At 40.4% G+C, this 16,713-nt stretch overlaps 1 long non-coding RNA gene across 1 annotated transcript in view; it reads right to left on the bottom strand.

Annotated features, from left to right (window-relative positions):
- The window catches only part of LOC116183997 (uncharacterized), a 134,989-nt gene extending 130,015 nt beyond the window's left edge, over nt 1-4,974 (bottom strand). Inside the window, exon 1 of the long non-coding RNA XR_004148716.2 lies at nt 3,724-4,974. This is a non-coding gene — a long non-coding RNA (uncharacterized LOC116183997). The remainder of the gene's footprint in view (nt 1-3,723) is intronic.
- Between the last annotated feature and the right edge of the window lie 11,739 nt (nt 4,975-16,713).

The following is a 16,713-nucleotide window of genomic DNA, read 5'->3' as shown; positions in this document are numbered from 1 at the left end:
CAAATACTGTAATATTAATGTATTCACTGAGTGGATTAGGAAATTTATCTTGTAATTTGTTGCTGCTACTAGTTGTCATTTTTGATTCCTGGAAAAATGAAATAAGATTTAACTTCAAAAAGTTCTTCTTTATTATCTAATTAAATAAAGGTGGCAGATTAATTGACTAATTGGTGTTCATGTATAGATGGAGACATATGGAAAGGATTTAAGATTAGACATATGGAAAGGATTTCTAAGATCTGTAAGACTGTGAGCAGCATTTTATCAGATGTTTTGTATACAACACGTGACCTGCACAAAATGCTGCATTCAGCATATACGCCAGATTCATAAATGGGTACATCTGAAATTCAGCCTCGTGGACATATTCACAATCAGCAAAGATGCAGACTAGCAATTCCATTTTGGACACAAACCCAGCAGCGAGGAGGAATCTTAAATACACACTAAAGTGCCATAAGAAATAGCGATTTTTAACTTTATTTTTTATTTTTTTAGGGACAGACCCCACCATTCATACCCACACTGAGTTATACACAAACACTTCAAAAATACCCATTCAAGCGGGTGGCAGCACAGAAGTGCCAGACTTAGAGTCAGATCTCAGCTGGCTGAGTTTAATGTGCACACAGAGGGAGAGGAGGGAAGGTGTGGGGATTTAAGCCACTCCATTTCAGTATTAATTCACAGGGAGGTGGTCTAGACAGCGGAACTCAACGCCACAATGTGCACACAGAGCCAACAGATACAACCACGCTCGCAGCAAAAAAAGAAAAAGACCGAGTCAGACAAGCCTTGCAAGAGAAAAACAGTTACATTCTGTTAGGTTAATGGGTTGCAATATCCCTGCCACATCTGCAATGGTTTTAGAGGATTTATACCTGTAGTGAAGCAAACGATGACCACATTGCATTATCATCTCTCAAATAAATACAATATATTTCTGAAATACTGCTTTGGTCAAGTGCCTGGGATTCTTGTTCGACTCCAGCAAAGATTTTGACTGCAACCCAGAATTGCAATGCCTATTTGGGAATTATAATAGAGCAACTTGCAACAAGAAAAAAAGTGGATGCTTTTATCCCCAAAAGAAAGAAAAGGTCTATGTCATTGCTACTCTGAAAATGACACTTGAACTTGGGATTTGTGTAAATGTAGTGATGAAATCTTGAAGCACTGTAAGAATTTATCAGCTAGAGAACTCTTCACAATGGGCCAAATCATGGCCCTGTGTGTAAAGTTAACACAGAGAAAAAGGAGGTTTTTCCCCCCAAATAAGGTAGAAAGCCAGCAGTCACCCTACATGGAGGTGCCAGTGTTGGAAGAGGCAGGTTTTCTGATTACACTGAAAAGAAACCCTATTTATATTTTTCAAATGACATGAAATAGAAATTGCCTCCATTAGTGATCTTGGAGCAGTCACAGCTCAGTTCTGGAATTAGGATCATTTCTTACAGCCTCACCCAATACTCTTAAGGAGTTTAGCATGCCATAATACCAAAACAACTAATTTTTCAGCTCCTAATGCAAATGGCCCATACATAAAGGATGTTTTGAAGACAGGATTCAGTTTATCCTCTGGAATGTGGGTGCCCCATTATTCTGACTGTACCATCCTCCTGCACACTTGACCCAACTCTTAGTTGGGATAGTAAATCTTAGTCAAAATACACCCAGGTACCCACAGTTCCCATTAATTATGAATAAAAAATTTGAAGATACTGATACTTTCCCTCAATTTACTTTTCTGGAAGTAGCAAAATATCCCAGTCTGTTAATTTTAAAAGCCTTGACTCTTCCTAATCCTAACCATAACCTTAACCTAGGCCCAGACCCTGGCTCAGAGAGGCCTGGGAATGCAGCCCTGCCCGCAAATCAAAAAGAATAATTCCATCAAAGTTCGTGATATTTTGCTCTTGTTTTATCTCCAGGAATTTGCAAAGTCCCACACTCATCTTGGCTGCTGCCTGCCTGTTTTTCCTACTGCACAGCCTCACCCCAGCTGAAAGCAAACAACATCAGGGCTCTGCCCTAGAAACTGGGACATTCCCCAGCGTGTGACACCGAGCACTCCTGACCCCAACCCTAAGTCCAACCAACTGAGCTTGGGAACAGAAAAGGGTCTCACAGATTATGTTCACCTTTTTGTTCACTTGTCTGAAAAGTGCAGAAGACCCCAAACCTGAACCTTATTCCTAAAATTAGGTAGGCATGGGAAACCTCTGCCAAGCTCCAGCATAGAACAGGAGAGCAGAGAGCAGACAAAACATTGGGGTTCAAACCAGCACGCCCAGAACAGGGCTGATTATGGCAAACCTTTTATTAAAAGCATCTCAGATTTTATATTAAATAATTTAGCAGTGCTTACTTTAGGATATCTAAGAAAACATGTATAAACTAGACTCATAAAAATCTAAATTTATGTAGTAAACAGTGTGTACGGATTTCCTTATGATTACTTCCTACTTTTATACTCCTGTATAAAACATCTCAATATGCTGGGAGGGACTGAAATACGTAAACTAATATAAAAAATATACTAATAATACTGTTTATAATTTCTGCCTACTACTTATAATATAACTAAAGAAGGAAAGGGGAAATACAGGTTGGGAAATCTTATTTTTGAAAGGTTATAACCCAGCCTTTGAATTCACTTTCACAAAAAGCCCAAATTTCTTTCTCAATCCTACACTTAAAACAAAAGAGAAGTAAAAGATTGAATCAAGACACCGTGAGTTCAGAGGAATACTGTATACATTAAAATAAGAACTAATAATGCCTCAGAGGATCTTAAAAACTGTTGACAGACCTATGTGTCCCCTTGTACAAATATGTCCGTGTGTGTTGTTTCCAAATGTGAGATTTAACTAAGTCTGTCAGGTACCAACTCACATTTTTCTTATTTTCTGCCACGTGCATCAGCCAGTCCTTTCCTCTAACAAAGGAACCACAAAATGTCATGGAGGCGACTCACTAGAAATACGTCCCAAAGATGAGTTTGGTAAAAAAAAAAAAATAGAAAAACATGAGAAAAACAAAACTATCCCTGCTATAGCCGTGCTCTCTGATTTTGCAGAACTCTGTGTTTTCCTGCAATCCCACCCAGGTTGCCCATTCCCAATTTACAGGGCCTGCACGCCTCCCCATGCACCAGCTGCGGCAACTGAAAGTAATTATCACTCCAGACACAATAAGGTGTTAAAGGTAGTGGCGAGCATTTTGTGCAAAAAGAAAAAAAAATTAGGAAGGAGGGAACCTGATGAAAGGAGATTAGTGTCTGTTAGTCTTTTGGAGAGGAACAGGGGAAAGCAAAGAGGAGGAGAGAAATAATAAATAACCCCGATCCTTAGGGAATACTTGCATATGTGGCAGACAATGAAATAAAAGTTTTCTTTGAAGAGCAAGTTCCTTTTCGGATGAAGTAAGCGGCACCAAAATGAAATCACAGAGTTATGTTACAGCTGATGTATAACTGATCAAAAGAGCAACAGGATGGAGTTATGAGAACAGAGGCTGAGAAAAACAGAATTAAACCAAAACACACTTCTTCGGAAAATAACCTACAGCACCCAGGGAATGGGAATAGCCACGGCCGGGCAGCTCACGGAGGCTCTGCCTCAAGAGCAGCCTGGCAGCCCGTTCAATACCTGTCCTGAACTTCTTCTGGGGGTGGGAGGGAAAGGGAAGAGACAGCACACACAGCAGGGAAAATCTTACTGGAAAAGTTGTCAGAGGCAAGGCAGGGAGGGCACGGGAGAATAGGAGCTCGCTCCCAGGAACAGCAGAGAGGTCGGATCCGTTCTGCCTCTCTGTCTCTTTCCAGGGGATCTAATTTGCAGTGAAGCCCCTGGGACTCGTATCTCCAGCACTGGTAGGAATGAGATCACAGCCTGAGTATTTGTTCTACATTTTCCAAGAAAGTAGATTTTAGTGCAGCAAAGGGCGCACATAAGGATCTCTGTGAATGACTCAGGTACGCACACACCGAGAAATGCGCGGGAGCTGTAGAGGGAAAGGGATTTTTTAGGTCTGTTACATTACTGCAAGGGGTAGAAGTTTATTTATTTATACAGGCAATAGCTGCTCATGCATATCCTGCTTTCACAAGTTTTTCCTCTGAAGTTATTCCACTGATGATTTAATGTCTGCTGAATTGTTGCTGAGGGTGTTCACAGCCTTTCCAGTCACAGCTGGCTCTGCTATGGGGCAGTGTACAGCAGCTATAGATGAAATTGGAGATAACCCCTTCAGCTAGCACAAAAACCTGCAATACAGGCTGTAACCAAGAATACCCAGTCTTTTCAGTGTGCAAAACCACACTTTAGCTGTCTACCTCCTAATTTCTGTGATAAGTTCTGGATGCTGATGAGTCTCCTCTTTATTTAGTGAAGCACAAGTAGAATCAGACACAGAGCCATGTGAAATATTTCCCAAGAAATTGCACCCAACTCATCTTCATTGTTAGAAGCCTCTGATTCAACAGAGCTCAAAACTAAAAAATAGAGAATTTGCAGTCTATGAAGCATTCAAAGCAAGGACTGGTTTGTACAGCTGTAAACCAATGTACATGTTTTCACACAGATTTTCTACATTTGAATAGCTCTGACTTCAAGCTACACAGACCTTTCCACTTGTCTTTTGTACTGCAGATTTTTGAATGCTGTAAAATCCCCAGCTTTGGAAATGTGACCGGTTACAAATTTAAGCGAAGAGTTGTGATTTGGTTTGGGTTTTGTTCACAAATCTCTGCGAACCAAATGACACCCTTATTGGCAGAGCAAAATAACCTCTCCAGTGCCCCTCTGCAAAACATCTTCCAGCCTCATGGAGACAGGAATTAGCTCAGATGTTCCAGAGTAAAAAGAAACACCCAAAGCCAACTGGAAAGCATCACATACAGCACAGCAGGCCTGCAGCATCGACTCTGATGTGTCCTTGACACATCTTCTCTCTTGGTGGTAGAAGAAAGGTGCTATCAACAGGTGACTCAGGAAGGGAGAGGCAACATATGTGCATTATATATAAACATATAGATTTTTTTATAAATATATATATATACACACACACACATGTGGAAGTCTAGTGCTTCCTGTACCAGCTTTCTGCTGCTGCCTGCTTTATTTCTAGTTACTTCCCTGATCAAAAGTAAGATGATGCATCACTTCAGCAGGAACTCAGCTGCAACTGAAGCAGGATGATGCTCCCTGAACTTCTTTTGGGAGTATAGGAATTTACTGATTACACTCTTCCTTTAGAAGTTTGTTCCCTCAGTAGAAATTCCCTCTCATTTCCTCCACCCACTTTATAATCTCTATGCCAAGTACCAGAAATTAATCAGGATGTATTGGAGCAACAGGACGTGGCACGTGGGAACGTGGCTTAGTGGTGGACATGGCAATGCTGGGTCAGTGGTTGGAATTTATGATCTCAGAGGTCTCTTCAAACCTTAACAATTTTGTGGTTCTAAACACAAGCTGATTGTTTGTGTCACTATACAGCACTCAGTTCAGTTAATTTCCATATCACTGGTGCTCGAATTTTATGGGATAAATCAGTCAGATATGCCATATTCAATGGCTATGTGTTTTCAGCTTAAGAAGCTAGAAAAAAAAAAAAGAATTTTTAAAAAGAAAAAAAAATCAGGACATTAGTCAGTCTGCAGAAGGATATGTAAGTAAAAATAAATTTGTTTATAGATTTTATTCTTTGTGAGAAGGAGCTATTTTATATGGGCTAAAGTAAATAAAAATACTGGTTGGTATAAAAGTCTAGAGGAGGTTGGGGCTACTGATTTTGTTTAAGGGCCTATCTCCTTCAAATGCTTGTACTTGCAGGTAACTCATGTTGAAGTGATCAAAGTTACCTTTATATGCACACATTGACACAACTGGCCTCAAAGTCACCTGAAGTGTGTGAAAACATTAATTGACACAAGGGTGAGTACTAAAAAAGGAGCTGTTGTGGACTCAAAACTGTGTAGCAGTGCTTGAAAGCTATAAAAGTGTAACACAACACAGGCATTAAACGATTCCACGTTGTTAACACAGGCCATTACACTGATGCCCTGCAATGTTTCCTTTGCCACTTCTCTCATATTAAGAGAATGTTTTTCTAGACCTTCATCATTCCCTCAAGCTAAAACTGCTGTCTGGAAAAAACAAGACCCAAAGCATTGTATGGCATTTTTACATCTACAGGCGTGAAAGGCACAAAGAGCATTCAGTTCCTCCTGACCGAGACAGAGCACACTACAAAATCTTCAGAGCAATTCCTTCCCCAGGACTTTTGCTAAATATTCAAACTGGTGAGAAGATTTTCAGAATTATACAGGGAGGAGTCCAAAATTCTGTTGATCAACAGCCAGCAATTCAGATATTAAACTGTTTGTGATCCATCACTTCAGTCTTTTTCTGAAATTGCCTCATGGGGAAACACTACAAAATAAAACTTCAATACTCCCATAAGCTCCAAATAAAGCTTTTCTCTTTGATTGCCTCTATCTCATCTGTCTGCTTAGATTTGTGTGTCTAGTTAAGTGAATACAGAAGACCATACACTTGAAATGAAAACTACACAGAGTACACTCTTGACTTGTTACCATAATTTACCTTCTAAGTGGAACCTCTTATGAGCCTACTCAATTATTTTTAAAATGACTGCACCTTTATTTCAACACAGTGTACACGCTGAACCTGCGGTCGAAAATCCTGAGCTGATGTAAAATTGCAGAGCCTCATCAAAATTCATAGGGGATTCCTGCCTTACACCAGCCCACACAGGGCCCCCAGAACCCATCAAAGTGCAATGCTTCTCCCATGGGGAACAATATTAGTGTTAAGCAATAAAATGGAGTTGGTTTTATGTCTAATGCTGATTTCTTTTCTGATATGATACTTTAGTTTATGCTTCTTCATGCAACAATACCTTGAGTACATGGCAGGTTTACACTGAAAAACACAGTTTAAAAATACTTGTTAAATGCTGAAGGCTTGACAGTTCCTTTAAATAATACTGGGGGAAAAAAAATGCACAAGAACATTTTGGTAGTGGAATGAAAAATGCTGCAGTTTACAGCAATATGTCACTAAGAAATTAGTATAGATTTTTTTTTTTTTCCAGGACCACTGTCAGGGCTGGCAGGCCTAAAATTAGACATACCAGGTATGCACTTCACACTGTCCCTGAGGTCTGGCTGTCAGCTCCCTGGGAACAAGATTCCTGTATATTCCAATACCCTTCCTGCTCCGTGGATCCCCAAGAACAAAGCCAGTGGGCAGAGGCAGCACTTCATGACATGCATCTCTGCGAGCAGGAAACAACCCATCACCTTGGAGGTTGCTGCCCAGGGGTTGCCTACTTAGAAAGCAGCATTTGGAAATAAAGAAATATTTAAATAGAATCTGGAATAGCAGGAACTGAAAGGCGGGTGACCGATCTGTTTTAAAATATTCAGTCCTATTTTGAAGTGATAATCAGATATGAAGTGAAAAAATAAATCAATGATTTCTCCAGTGATAAACTATCAATATTAACTAAAGGTCAAGAACAGTCAGATTTTGTTTGTCTTAGACATTGCTTTTTGCAGTTGACATTAATTCATTTGAAACCTGCACCATTTGCCACTGCTTTTTTTTTCCCATTTTTGGAACAAAACCTGACTGTAGGGTCTCATTTACTACATCATTTACCTTTTTCCAATTACACAAATGACTGAAGTTGACAGTGGCATGTTTTTGAGTATAAATATGATAATTTACTACTGGGAAAGAGATAACATGATCCTCTTTATTCTGCCATGCTCTGCTTGCAATGCTGCGCAGAATCTTAATTGAAAGATTTTTAAATAGTAGCTAAAACATTGTTTAGGTTTTGTTGTTGTTTTGTCGTGTTCTTTTAAATAACAGCTCTTGAAGCATTTTCTTTTCTTCTACTCAGTGTCCTTTTGCTCCTGCTTTTCATCCATTCTGGTATAACCGACTCTGTCTGGATCATGAGTTATCATTGGCTGCCAGTGGAATGCTACAATGCAATTTGTCTTATTGAAACATGGGCTAGCCCCACATGGCTGCAAAGAATCATTCACTTTCTAATAAATCAAACATTTGGTAAAATTCCTTCTTCTCTGACATGAAACGGTAGGACAGACAATGCCGCCTGTGAACTGAGAGGAGATGGTGATAAAAATGCCTTTTTTGTTCAGCGCTACTGAATTATTTTGTGATTAGTGAATTGCAACTACCAAATCCAAGCTCTCATCCTTGGCTGGTATTTTTTTTTTTTCCTTTCAAATTCAATCACTGTACTGTTTGTCTACTGTAAATAGAATGTTTCTGCACTTTACATAATTATCAACATTGTTTTTCCATTTAACAGAGAGAAAATCCTAGCCCCTTCATAATCACTGCAAATTTTGCCATGAAAACACAAAATTCTAAAGACATGCTATTATGTCTCTGATAATGTTGGAAAAATATTTGCCTGATAGAAGGCTCAAAATTATGGAATATGAAAGGCTCAAAGAAGAAATAAATATTTTTTTTTCTTGTAGCATCACTAAAACTTTGAAAGTTACCATGAGCGTCACTTCTCTGCAGCTGCAGCTTTTCTGCCAAATCCTTGGAAGTCGGGTTATCTGGAGGGGACATCTGGGATTTCTAACAGTAATTATAATACATTTTGAACTGAGGAAGTGACATTATGGCTATCATCTCCTCAGGAAAACGATAAGCCAGGATGAATCCTGAGAGTCCATCAATCCCCTCCGACTGCATCTGAGCAGTTCACAGCCGAGCGTTAGGCTCGTGCATTAAGTTCCTCACATGAGATCTTTTAGGATGGCTTTATTACTTCTCACATTTTATGCTGGTGTTAGGGTCTCTTAATGCTGCTAATTCTATCTGCTAAGATGTCAAACATCCCCCGTCAGGAATGTCGTCCCTTAAAACATCCAGACGTGTCCGCCAAGCCAAAGCTGCCTTTTATCTTATGATTTAGGAAGGGGAGGGAATTATGGCTCCCTTCTACCAGTTTATGATCCCAAGATTTAGAATCTGCACAGAATCTGTACCATATGTTTGACCACAGCCTGCAGAAACTTTGCTCGGAACACAGTCCTGTAATGGAGCCCAAACAACCCCATGGTGCTGAGAGGTGGCAGGAGGGGGAATTTCCATCAAAGGCTGGGTATGGCTATAAAACAGCAGTGACAACCTGCAGGAAGCACTGGGGCCCTTCCATAGCAATGCAAAAACAAACTTCATGGAGTTTATGGAGTCACAGCTCAGCCACAGACATCTTTAGGATACAAAGGAAGGCAGGAGCCTTCAGGAATCCTACATCTCGCTGTTCCCCCAGCAGCAGAGCAGTGTCAGCTGGTCACATCTGGATCCAACAAATGAGAAAAGACACTTCACTACACCTTGGAGGTTACCTGAGATCTTTCTGTGTGGTTTGAAGATGGGTTCAGTTTGTGCCCTGGCTAAGGTTTGTGTCTGAGCAAGAGACATGCCATTAACACCAGCAAAACCAGCTCAGCATCAGGCCAGGAAGGAGAAGGCTCTAGTGGAGAGTTCAAGGAAATTGGCTATGGTGCAAAAACTACTTTTTTAGCTTTCCTGACTTGTAGACACATGGAAAGGAACTTCTCTTGAGAGTGAATTTCATGGAAGACTTGCAAGGTCTTGTAGTGCTGACTTGCACGCCGAGATCAGGCAACAGGGAATTCTGCTGGAAACTCTCTGCCAAATCTGGTTTGTCACCACAAGATCAGAATCTTATTGGCTTCCATAGACCAGAACCAGACCCCAAATGTGGGAACACCACCTACCCTTAAATCCCCTCTAGACTGCAAATTTGTGATCAAATATTTAATGCAGCCCCTGGGAATCTGCCCAGTGAGAACCAAAACACAAGGCAGTAAAGGATTTAGCAGCTTGCACTGCTTTTGGCATGGCATTATCTATGGTCAAGGTCAATTTTGGCTGAGTCGCTACATTTTTTATGATTTAAAAATATATTTACAATCCTCTTCCTCCTCCAATTGCAATAATTATACATATTATGGGGTCTCATCTGAATGAGTTTGCTTTGACTTAACCTGTTTACATTTAAATCATGTATCAGTCTGGTTCTAATTCAAGCTCTTTACTGACACCTCTGTAGGAAAAGTCCACTTATTCCCAGTCATTCTTTTGATGTAAACAAAATCTTTGTCCTGCAGCTATATCTTAACTAGGTTAGGAGGCACAACAGCTATGTAATGGTATCATGTGCACTTCAGTCACTGCATATATTATTTTTGCCAACCTGTAAGTAAATTAGCACCACCAGCAGTCTACCTAGAGTGGCTTAATCACAGGCAAATTTGAGTCCCTGTCCCAGCAGTGTTACTTATAGTCAGCCTGATCCCAAGGCACTAGGGAACCTCGCTGACCCCTTTGCCTCATCTGTAAAGTGGGGATAACAATATGGGGTGGAAGAAGGATGTACTGGTAATATTTGTGAAGTGCTTTGAAGATGCTGAGAGTGCCAAGTGTTATCATGGTTTCTAAGCTCTGAAATGTTTGATATCATTATGTGCACACATAATTTTTAATGGTAATTCAGAGCACAAATTAGAGATGATATTTACATTTCTTCCAGGCAAGCTTAATTTCCAGTTATCAAGGAAAATATCTATTGCACAAATAGGGTATCAGCTATTCAAAAGTTCCCTCAGGGCATACCAGTTCTATAGCATGCCATTTTTTTTAAGCTGTCCATGAGATGACAGACTGTAGCAGTTCCCTTGGAGGTATTATGGATTACTGATGAAACAATAACCAGAAGTAATATTTTCCCATCAAAACTGGAGCCTGGGGTTTTTGTTGTTGTTGTTATTTTTCTCCTAACAACACATGCTTTCAGAAAGGCTTTGCCTTCATTTATATGCAATTTGCAATCCTATACAAACAACCCCTGAAAATATAATTAAATTCATAATGGACTTTTTTAAAGCAAAAGTCTGTAATTCGCTTCTGTTGAAAACACAGAATTGTCAGGCTTTGGACTTAGAAAATTTAGTATTTCTGTTTGCTAAAGAAAACCATCTAAGGCTGGATGTGTTTAGTGGACAACTTCTACTGCAGCTTCTACCCTGCAGAAGTCTTGAACTTTTGAAAAGGCATAATATATTAAGAAACATGCATAACATAAATTTAAAATATAACAAAAAGAAATTAAAAGACAAAAAGATAAAAGATTGAGCAGTAGCAATCCTGTAGTGACACAAGAGAAGATGGTGCAGTCCACAGAGCCCTGGTCGAAATACCCCATTACAGTAAATTACCAGAACACAAATGCATGAAGACATAGCAGTGCTTAACTCCTCTGAAACCAGGGAGAGTTGGTCACCTAAATGCTTCTGGGGCTCTGAAGTGTAATGTCTGTGTCCGAGTTTCCCACCAGCAAAGCCACAATATGTGTATAATATAAATATAGAATATTATATATAATATAACACAGGTACTCCTTGCAATAGAAATGCCAATAAATATATATATTTCAGTGACAACAAGGACCACAGAACTCTTTTGATTTCCTTTCCTATGGTTCTTTACCCATTCACCTGCAAAAATGTGTAATATGATGGAATCACAGAATGCCAAAATAGCTGAAGCTGGGGAAAGGCACCTCTGGTGCTTCCCTATCCAACTCAAGAAGAGCAGGTTTCCCATGGTTGTGTCCAGCTGAGTTTTGTTTTTCTCCAATGCTGGAGGCCCCACAGCTTCTTTGGGCACACGTTCTAGTGTTGGTCAGACTCACAGGAAAGACTTTCCTAGGTTTAAATGGAATTTCCTTTAGCAGCTGTTTGATCAGCCAGAAGCCAAAAGGCCAAACGTTACCCCAATAAAAAAGTTCACCATATCAAATAACCAGCAAAACAATAATCAGAAATTACATTTCAATGTGTGTGTGTATCTTAAACCTCACATCCTCAGCTCTGCAACTGCCCAGCACGGCACAGACCAGTGTGTGGTCACATCTCCAGTTCCCTTTCCTACCTTGATAGACTGGAACCAATACTGGGGACAGCACATTTTCATCTGAATACTTTTCAAAGTATGGGGGAATTGTGGAAATACACCGTGCTGGTTTTAATGCACTACAATCATTACTGCATGTCTCAGTTAAAATCCTGACAGCTGGTTTAATTCACATCTAGATTCTCTGAAACTTTCTATTATTTTCTCCACATACAGCTTACCCCAAATGCCTGGACGTCCTTCAAAAAGAAGTTGCAAAATATACACATTTCAAACTGGGAAAGCAGAGATACAATGCAGTGGGACTGTCAGACCCAAGAATCTCAACTAAAACATGTTCAAAATAAATAAGTTGTCAGGATGTGTACACTACATCCGCATCAGGGAGATTTATTGAAGAACGAGGATGGCTGAAGATCCCAGCCTTCCATGTGCCCCCAGTTTTGCATGTGCATGGCCACGCTCTTTCCTTTGGGTTGCACAGATGATGCTGGGCAGCATTTCAGGATTTTTTGTTTGAAGACTGATTCTGCTTGAGTCTAGTGTTCCTGTCCTCTACAGCCAGGAAATCTTTTGGTTTCCAGTTCTCCTGTTTTTGTTTGTTTCTCAGTGAGATCCAGAGATCTCAGTCTCTCCTTTTCCCTGTAACCTTTGTTTCTTTCTGCCTCTGTTCTGACAGTGAAAGTGCTGTGCATTAAACAGACCCACCCAGTGCCACAAAAAGTGGGGGAGAAAGAAAAGAGGGAAAAAAGGGTTGTCTATCAGACCCTTCATGTTCAGTTGCTTGAATGTGTAATATTTAAAAAGATATGTGAAATAAAGGCTTCTCTATTCAAACAATGTGTGCATCAAACAGTTTGGGACCTTGGGAGCTCCTGGCCAATTGCTACGAGTTTGCACTCTCCTCACTCAAGGGAGGTCTGAAATGTCAAAATCTTCTGTCATCCCACTTGTCACATCACATCCCACAAAGGAACATGGAAGCCATCATCCTCTCTGCTGTTTATTGTCATGAAACCCCATAAATACTCACTCTCCATAAACAGTAACAGCCCAATTAAAGCACTCTTTACCAAGCGTGATCATTTTCAGACAGAAAGTATTGATTCATCCACCTATGGGCACTGCATAGAAACATCTCTTAATGAGAATGATAGTGACCTCTGAACTCTGCTCTTTCACCCTGTAATATACTCTCTCAATTTTCTGTTAAGTGGTCTAGTGGCACATCAGCAGAGATGGAAAGACACTCTGATTCTTTAATGTCGACACTGGAAGGCTCGCAAGGAATGCTCAAATCTTCATTGTAATGGGAGGTGAACAGAAAGGTCACTTATATGCAGGGCTTTCAGCTTGTTTGACAAGGCTTCTTTAATAAGTGAAACCTTGTTGGGGTGCACTTGTCCGTCAGCTGCCTTTGCCACTCAGCTCTGACACAGCCAAACACAAACAGTCCCCGTGCACCGCCTGGCTCTGGACTCGCTTCACCTGCCCAGAAATCCTTGGCAAAACTCACAGGTCAGTCAGCTGGGAGTGTTTTAGCACACAAGGGTAGGAGGCAAAAAATATTCTTAATTTTATTCTGTTCAGCAGCTTAAATTTGTGAGCTTACTGCGTGTGTAATTGACAGCAGACATGGAGCACTAAACCAGCGCATCCGTTACTTTGATTAATCCTCCTTTGGAGTGTGATATTGTTTGATATACAGTGCAGGGCTGACACAGGTTACTGTAATGCCACTTTACCAAACAGATTACAAAATTGTGCAGGGAGTATACAGCACTCGTGCAGATAAATACACACAAGAGGAAATTCTAACAGCTTTTAATTTCCATGCTTTTCAGTTTTATTGTTGTAAATGCAACTCTTTATAGGACTAATGACACAGGCTGGCTCGACTGAGTCAATTACACCAGTAGGCACTTGGATCAGATATTTCTCCTGCTTTCCATTTGCACTGTCTACGCTTCTGATATTTGACTAAATTACATTGCACCGTGGTGCATTGGCACTTGCCATATGTTATATCTCAGAGCATTTTAAAGGACAATAACAAAAAATAATAATATACAACATGTAGTTCAAAGTGGGGACGCAGGCAGAGTGTCAATCATTATGAGCTACATTCAGCAAATAGCCCGGAGTGTTGCGTTCCTGTGTCCTCTAATCTGTGCTGGTGTTAAATGAGTAGGAAAGTTGGTAAGGATGCCAGGGACACTGCCTGCTCTCAACTGTGTGGGACTACTTGTGCATGTCTGTGAGTGTGTGTGTTTGTTTGTTTTGGGGCAAGAGGGATATTTGGTGAATTTTAGTGCTCATGAAAGTTAGACAGCAACAGCACCATCTGTCCTACCACACAGAGTGCCGCAAACTTCCTCCACACAGATCTGCCAATGCACTTCAGCTCTGACCTCCAACACCCCTTCAATTCCAGTAATGAGTCTACAGCATCTCTTGAGAAAAAACTGTCAATTGTTCTGATTTCTGCTAAATTGTGTTATGCTCAGCAGTGTGGGCAACTGCCCACTAGTGACTAGCCTGGGGCCACTAAACTCCAATCCGAACCTTGCCTTCTGGAGGTGAAGAGCTGCTTTAATATACCCAGGCACCATTTTATGAGCCCCATCTCCTTTATACTTCACTCACACATCAAAAGTAAGCAGAACAAATCTGCATTTGAAGTCAATTCAGAGCACGGTGTGAAGTTTTGTGTCTCTCCCTTCAGAACTTTCTCTGACCCTGGGAATTTTTGGCTCTGAACTCTGGTGCAGAATGCCCAAGGATGGATCTGTCTGTACAAGACATTTTGCCAGGTATATATCCCTCAGGACTGAGTTCCATGATGGAGTGGCAAGATGTGCCACGTTTCTTCAGAGAAAACTCTATAATATTGACAGAAGTAGATTTGTAAATCACTGTGTCTTCCCTTTATTGGACTCAAAATCCACTCAAAGCACTTTAACTGTGATAATCACTACATTTGTTACCCACACAAGTACGTGACAGTTCTTATAATAACCACTAAGGAATAAATAAAGCCATTCTTAAATATATGAATGTTCTACCTAAACCCTGTATCACGTACAATTTAGATCTGTGTCTTTTTTTGTCATTGTTTCTAAATGGCAGCTTCCTAACATTGATATTTGGATTGTGCTGCTCTGAGTTTTCACATTTGATTGCAACAGAGGGAAGCTGGGCTGTACTAATGAACTATGAATTTGCCAGGCTTGATCTGGTTCATAGATGTTGTGTGATGTCTTCCAATCGTTGGGTTATTTCCATAGGTGATGCAAGAAATTATGATGGTTTGGGTTAACCTTACAACCTCAAAGATTTGATTTTACTATTTACTCAGTTGGCTAAAATGAGAGGCTTCACATTCCCTTCCAAAAGTGCTAGCCTCAAACATTTTAATTATGGATATTATTATCCACAAGGATGTTAAAACTCTCTCTAAATCTTGCTCTCAGATCTGGGAATGGAGATCTGCAGCTCAGGGTGAACATTTGGCTACAGCAGTTTTGACCAAATTAAATGAATGAATGATATTAACAAGTAATCTAATTAAGTGCATATTACTATGTTTGTGTATATTCCACAGCTCATGCCACCTACCATAAAAGTATTAGAGCTCATCAGTGCAAAGAATATTGCCTTCAACTCCAGTAAAAGGAATAATTTCCCTGCAGGGCAGTAACACTCTTCAACGTGGCGAATAGCCACAGGCTGTGGGGTTGTGACTTTATGGTAAATAGCTGCCTCTTTCATCAACAGAGCAATGAATTGGAAGAGCCCCTGGTGAAATGTATGAGGGTAATTTGATTTCTTCAGGTATAAACATGCAACCCACTCGTTTTCAGGCACCGCTAATTAGGCTGGGTTATCCAGATGCCTTGGGGTAATTATTTTGGCTGTACTTACTGATAGCTGGGAGGGTTGCGAATGTCAGCCGTGTTCTTTCCCACCTTTGGCCACAGTCCCAGTGATTCATACCGCAGTGATCCCAAGCTAGCATCCCTTCTAAGGGGCATAATTCTACTACCTCAATAAACATGTCTAATCCTCAGCTTCCATTAGGGTTACTTAGAGTTTTCTGACTGATGGTCAGACACACAGGCGAAGCAATGCCCCCATTTCTTTGTGTGCATTTAAGTGAAAAACTAAGAGAGAAGGCTTGTTTCCCTTTGTTTCACATGTTTTTAAGGGCAACTATTTTTCAGCAATTCAGTTCAGTGAAAAAATTGTAGTAAATTACACTGCCCAATTTAAAGGGAAAAAAAAAAAAGAATAAAAGCAGGTATATGCAAAAGGAAATCATTATTCCAGTGATAAAATGCAGCTATCCATGGAGTAGGGCACCACAGAATTGTGCTCAGCCACTGATTACAGCAATATCAAGCAGCAAAGCAAAGCCCCACACTTTCAGACACTGAGACTGTGACCAAATCCTTCAGGAGAAGCATCACCAGCATGTGCAGGATCTGGTCAGGGATGAAATACGACCAGCAAAGATCTGATATTAAAATATATTCTTGGTATTTCCAGCTAGACCATAACAGAGTCCATAGGAGATCGCCTCTACATCACACCCTGATCTGTCATTTCCCTTAAGATGCCATTCCTCCTTCCTTTGGGGGTTGGAATGAGATGATCTTTAAGGTCCCTTCCAACCCAAACTAGC

Source organism: Lonchura striata, chromosome 10 (assembly GCF_050655825.1).
Source record: "Lonchura striata isolate lonStrDom1 chromosome 10, ASM5065582v1, whole genome shotgun sequence".
NCBI lineage: Eukaryota > Metazoa > Chordata > Aves > Passeriformes > Estrildidae > Lonchura > Lonchura striata.
This window is presented reverse-complemented; position numbering and strand designations above follow the sequence as displayed.